Consider the following 6,384-nt stretch of genomic DNA (forward strand, 5'->3'; position numbering starts at 1 on the left):
TCTCTCTGTCTCTCTCTCTCTGTCTCTCTCTGTCTCTGTCTCTCTCTCTCTCTCTCTGTCTCTCTCTCTCTCTGTCTCTCTCTGTCTCTCTCTGTCTCTCTCTCTCTCGCTCTCTCTCTCTCTCTCTCTCTGTCTCTCTCCTCTCTGTCTCTCTCTGTCTCTCTCTGTCTCTCTCTCTCTCTCTCTCTCTCTCTCTGTCTCTCTCTCTCTCTGTCTCTCTCTGTCTCTCTCTGTCTCTCTCTCTCTCTCTCTCTCTCTCTCTCTGTCTCTCTCTCTCTCTGTCTCTCTCTCCCTCTCTCTCTCTGTCTCTCCCTCTCTCTATGCCTCTCCCTCTCTTTTTCTCTCTGTCTCTCTCTCTCTCTCTCTCTCTCTCTCTGTCTCTCTCTCTCTCTGTCTCTCTCTGTCTCTCTGTCTCTCTCTGTCTCTCTCTGTCTCTCTCTGTCTCTCTCTGTCTCTGTGTCTCTCTTTCATTTCATCTCCATATATATAATTTCTATTTAATATAATATATTGTGGCAATATATTAATATAAATTATTATATTTTAAAATTATATCTATTAAGCTATATTTTCAGAGAATGAGTCAGACCAATATATTATATAGAAATTACTTTATATGTAATGTATTATATTTTATATATTAAATATACATTGTTTTGTGTGTTTTAAGTTGCGTTTTTCAGACTATGAGTTTAAAAGAGAGGGGGAGAGGGAAGGGGAGAAGGAGAGGGAGAGAGAGTTTGGTTTGACTACTCTAAAAAATATTTAAAATATAAATAAATAATAAAATATATAAATATATTTATATATAAATTGACAGATATATACATGTACAAAGTTGAAAGGTGAAACTCTAAATTGACATAGGATATATATACATTATACATGTGTATAAAATAATATGTATGTGTATATATGTATATATACGTGTGTATATATGTGTACACATATATATGTATATGTGTAAATCCTATTAGGTAATTGCATTTGAGAACAACACAGCAAGTACCTAAATTCTTTTACATTTGTTCATGGGGGCATGTGTGTATAATAAACGTACTATTACGTAAGGGTTGCTGTATCTATAATATTTATATATAGTCATGCTTATTTGATTATGTGTGTGATGTGTATACATTTATGTATTTCACACATAATCATATGTAAAAATCATTTGGTGTTTATAGTTTTGTTCTCAAATGCTCTTGCCTAAGAGTTACTATATATGTATAATATATGTGTATGTATAGCATGTTTTGTTAATGGCTTTCAGCTTTCCACTTTTATATAGTAGCGTGATTTGACTCGTTTACTCAAAAAAAAAGCTTTCAAGTCACTTGACAAATCTCTTGAAGGATTCATCTGAAAATAGAATTCAGAAAGTTTAGAACCATCAGGAACCTGAGAACTCATCCAGCGCAGCCTGGTCTTCCAAGTATCGCCCAGAAGGGTAGAATGACTTGCCCTAGACTGGACAGCTGTTACTGATGTTTGTCTTCCTTTTAGAAGAGGACCAGACAACAGAAGGGTGATGTCTTGCCTTGCAAGTGAATTGGATTTAAGTGAGGCAGGGCTGTGCAAAGTCATCAGCCTTACTATCTCCTCCAGAGTCATCAGAGTCCAGTGACAAGATACGATTTAAGATAGCCTGGCCCCTGATGTAGTGGGAAACCTTGGCCCTTTTAAGCTAAGGTCTTTCCCAGGTCTGTTGGTCTGAGGTAATGTCCATTCAGTAATTAAAAGTTAGGTGAAATTGAGGCAAAAAATGACCTAGTTTGCCTTCATAAAAGAATCAGTGGGAGAGGAGAAGGCCCTCAGAGTTTCTGGCCTGCACAGAAATAACTTCTATTTAAACTCACTATGAGCCATCAAAACTCAAACAATGAGCAAGTGAGGCTTGGGAAAGGAACTTTTCTCGGCCAGTCAGTGAAAGCCAGAGTGACTGGGGTTTAAAGGCATGGTTAAGTGCTTCCATTTGACTCACAATGGGCTTTTAAGAAGCCTGATTTTTGCAGTTATATTTCAAGAAGTCATAAATGAAAACTACATGAAATAAAAGAGTTAATTGTCCCAGTTTTTCAAAAACAATGTTAGAATAAATAGGGAAGAAAAAAATCTAGCCCCAAACCCCTAGATACCTTGTGAAGTAAAAACTATCAAAATTTATATTTCTTTAGACAGAGCACCCCCTGGAAGGGTGTAGCTCCCCACGTGGATGGAGGAAGAAGAGGAAGAGGAGAAGGAGGAGGAGGAGAAGGAGGAAGAAATAGCAGCATTGTCCAACTGGAACTGGCTGCGTCACCAGCCAAACTTTACATCTATGTATACATACATGCATGTATACATTACATATACATATATACACATTCATACATATACACATGCATGCATGCATGCATGCATACAGATCCAGAAAGAAGACAGTGATCTTATTGTACTCTGCCCTGATCACATTGTATCTGGACCGTGATTTTCAGTTCTAGGCACCACGTTATAGGATGGATATGGATACACTGAAGAATATCTAAGGGAGGGCATCTCAAGGACCTCAAGTTCAAGTCTTAGGAACATTAGTTAATGGAATGACAATATTAAGCCCAGAGAAGAGAAGACTTAGGAGGGACATGATAACCGTCTTCAAATATCTCAAGCACAGTCATATGGAAGAAGAATTGGACTTGTCTTCTTTAGCCCCAAGGGGTAGATCAACGAAAACAAAATGCAGTGAAGCCAGGAGAACCTCCCTGATACTTACAACTATCTGAAAGTGGAAGTGTCTCAGAAGGTAGGGAGTTCTTCCTAACTGGATGCCGTCCATACCTTTGTTCAGGGTTGGACTAGATGGCCCATAAGGGACCTTTCTGATTCCGAAAGTCTATGACACCAACAAAATTTCCAAAAAAAAAAAGACTTCACAAAATTCAACAATGTAAAACTTAAATTAATTTAAAGAAATAATAAATCAAGAATATCAAGGGAAAAGATTTGGTGCTACTAAATTTCAAAATGCACTACAAAACTGCCTACACTTGTCTAAAAAAATGAAAAAGTAGGTCAGTAGATTAGATGAGTGAGATTTAGAAATAAATGTGTGCCGCAATACATGCCTCAAAAAAAAAAAAATAGGTCATGTTGGGAGTTCTCTCCTCTTTACTTTTAACACGTCAAACTTTTCCAGCAGCTGTACTCTTCCCTCCTTTGCCTCAGTCTTACAAGAAGTCTCAGTTTGACTTTTTCCTTACCAAGGACTAGTGCTCCTTCATCTCCTCTCTCCTCTCTTTCAGGAAGTTTGCCCTTTTAATCATCCTCTCTTTTTTAGACCCTTGAATTCCCCTTTCTGGCCGGGCTTCTTCCTTGCTTTCAAAAACATGCCTGGACTTCACATATCAAAAAACCTTACTTTGACCCTGAGACTCCTTCAAGCCATCATCTTACACCTCACAACTCACAGTCAAATTCCTAGAAATTCCTAGAAAAATCTGTTTGTACTCATTTCTTCCATTTTCTCACCTTTTACTTCTCAACACTTTTAAGTCTCTTCAGACTCCTCCCCTCAATTCAACCTACTCTTTTCAAGGTTATCAACTTTATTATAACACTTAAAACCAATAAGCTTTTCTTCCCCTTCATTGCTCCTCTTCTTGACTCACCTCGCAGCTTTTGCTATTTCTAATCAGTCATCTCTCCTGAACGTTTTCTGCTTCCTCAGGTTCCATGACTCGGGAGTCTCCTGGTTTTCTTCTTACCTATCTTGTCTTTCCTTCTTGGTCTTTTTTGTTGAATTGTCATTCACATCATGGAGTGTGGTGTCCTGTACTTCATATAAATATACTTGAAGGCTCTTTTCTAGGCTCTCTTTTCTCTCTGTGTTTCTGTCTCTGTCACTTTCCATCCCACTCTCCGTCTCTTCTCTCTGTCTCTGTCTCTCTCTGTCTTTACTTCTCTTCTCCTGTTTCTGTCAGTCTCTGTGCCTCTATGTCTCTGTCTGCCTCTCTGTATCCCTCTGTCTCTCCTTATCTTTCTCTGTGTCTCTCCACTCTTCCTCTTCCTTCCTCTGTCTTTTCCCAAAGCTTCAATTGCTATCTCTGTAGAAGTGATTCTAAAATCTGTATATAGCCCTCATCTCACCTGACGCTCAATCACATGACCTGCTGTGCACTTCTGCATGGTTCTACCTAGATATCCCACAGCCACCTACAAGTCAGCAAATCAGTGCATCCAAAACAGAACTCCTTGTCTTACCCTTGCCCCAGGGTTAGTTACAGTCTTCATCTCTCACCTAGATGATTGCAAACTACTGCATACTCCTTTCCTTATTTCTCTCAAGGACAGCACCATGCTCCTAGTCACAAAGGTTATCCTCAACTCTTTATTCTCCATCAATCCCCATAACCAATCATCTGCCAAGATTTATCAGTTCTGTCTCCACAACATCTCTCCTACTTTACTTTCTCTCTTCTTACATAGTTATCACTCTAGTTAAGCCAATCATTCTATAAGCATTTATTAAGCACCTACTATGTGCCAGGGACCATGCTAAGTTATGGGGATACAAAGAAAAGGAGAAGACAAGTTTGCCTTTGAAGAAGTCACAGCTTAATAGGGGAAATAATTTGAAATCAACTAAACACAAATAAGCTACATATAGGACAAAGACGAGAAAAAGGAATGTATATTTTAGCTTAGAATAATAGGATGCATTCAAGATGCTTAAGTGGAATCTATGCTTCAGGAATATCCTGACAAGTACGTGGAGGATGGATTGGAAAAGAGAGAAACTGGAAGTAAGGAGGCCGATTGGGAGACCATCGCAATAGTCTAGGTGAGAGATGAAAGCTGTAACTAACCCTGGCTTCTTTCAGTTTTCGGCTAAAATTCCACCATCTACGGAAAGCCTTTGGCAATTTCTCTTAATTCTAGGACCTTCCCTTTGTGGATGATTCCTATTTCTGGCATTTAAAGCTTTTCACAATCTGGCTCCAACCTAATTTTCCAAACTGATCACACATTACTCCCTCTCACATGGTCTATACACCAGCCAAAATGGTTCACTTGCTGTTCCTTGTATTTAATGTTGCATCTTCGTTCTCTTTCCTTTCACACAGACTTCTTCCTCTTCCTGCAATGCACTTCTTCCTTACCTCTGCCTAATGTTAGATTCCCTGAGTCCTTTATTTAACTTTTTTTATTTTTAACTCAATTTTATTCTAGTTTCAGTTCCTAAATCCCTCCCTCTTCCATTGAGAAGGCAAAAAAATTATAAAGCCCATTATGAATATGAAGTAAGGCAAAACAAATCCTCCCCCACCCCAGAAAAAAGAAATAAAAAATGAGCTTCAATCTGTAGTTCAAGTCCATCAGTTCTCTTTCTGGAGACAGCTGTCTTCATCATAAGTCCTTTGGAACTGTGGTAGGTCTTTGTGTTGATCAAGTACTAAGTCTTTCACAGCTGATTGTCTTGTCAATATTGCTATTAATGTTCTTTTGCTTCTGTTCATTTCACTTTGCATCAGTTCATAGAAGTCTTCCTCAGTTTTTTTGAAACCATTCCTTTCATCATTTCTTACAGCACAAAAGTATTCCATCACATTCATATACCATAACTTCACCTTTCCCCAGTTGTTGGACATTCTCTCAGTTTCAATTCCTTACCACCACAAAAAAAAAAAGCTGCTATGAATATTTTTGTACATAGGTGTCCTTTTCCTCTCTTTGATCTCTTTAGGGTATTCCCTGACCCCTTTTAAAGCCAATTTCAGCTGCCCCTTCTCAAACGATGCTTTTCCTATCCTTCCCCTAACTGTTAGTGTCTCCTAAAATGACTTTGGAGTTAATTTATATATTCACACATATCATATTTCCTCCTATATGTGCATGCTGAAAGTTATACAGAAAATTCCTGGAGGTCACAGAAGTTTTCCTTTTCCTTTTGCCTCCCTTCTGTCACGTGTACTATCTGGCACGTAGTAGTTGCTTTATAAATGCTTGTTGAGTAACTGAAAGTTTTAGTTTCTTCAGTTTGAAGTTCCATTCATTTTTGTTCATGATTCTGAAATGAAGTATTTCAAAGATCCTCAAACCGACTTCTCCTTGTACTTTCTGTTTTCTCCAACAAATTCTATTGCCCAGTAGAAAAACTCAAACATTTCATCATCTCCCTGTTCTTTACCTTGATCGTAACTAAGGCAATGTCAATCCCAACCATTCTGGCCTTTCCTGGATGCAGTTTAGACAACCTTATTGAAACCCAATCCCCGCAACTCGGTTTCCCCCAGATACTTAAATGACATCCATAATCACCCTATAGAATTTTTAAATTCAACGTTAAGAATCCTTTTGCAAACTCTGAATTTGCACAGTAGAAGTTGAAGATAACTGTCTAAA

Source organism: Notamacropus eugenii, chromosome 5 (genome assembly GCF_028372415.1).
Source record: "Notamacropus eugenii isolate mMacEug1 chromosome 5, mMacEug1.pri_v2, whole genome shotgun sequence".
Classification (NCBI taxonomy): domain Eukaryota; kingdom Metazoa; phylum Chordata; class Mammalia; order Diprotodontia; family Macropodidae; genus Notamacropus; species Notamacropus eugenii.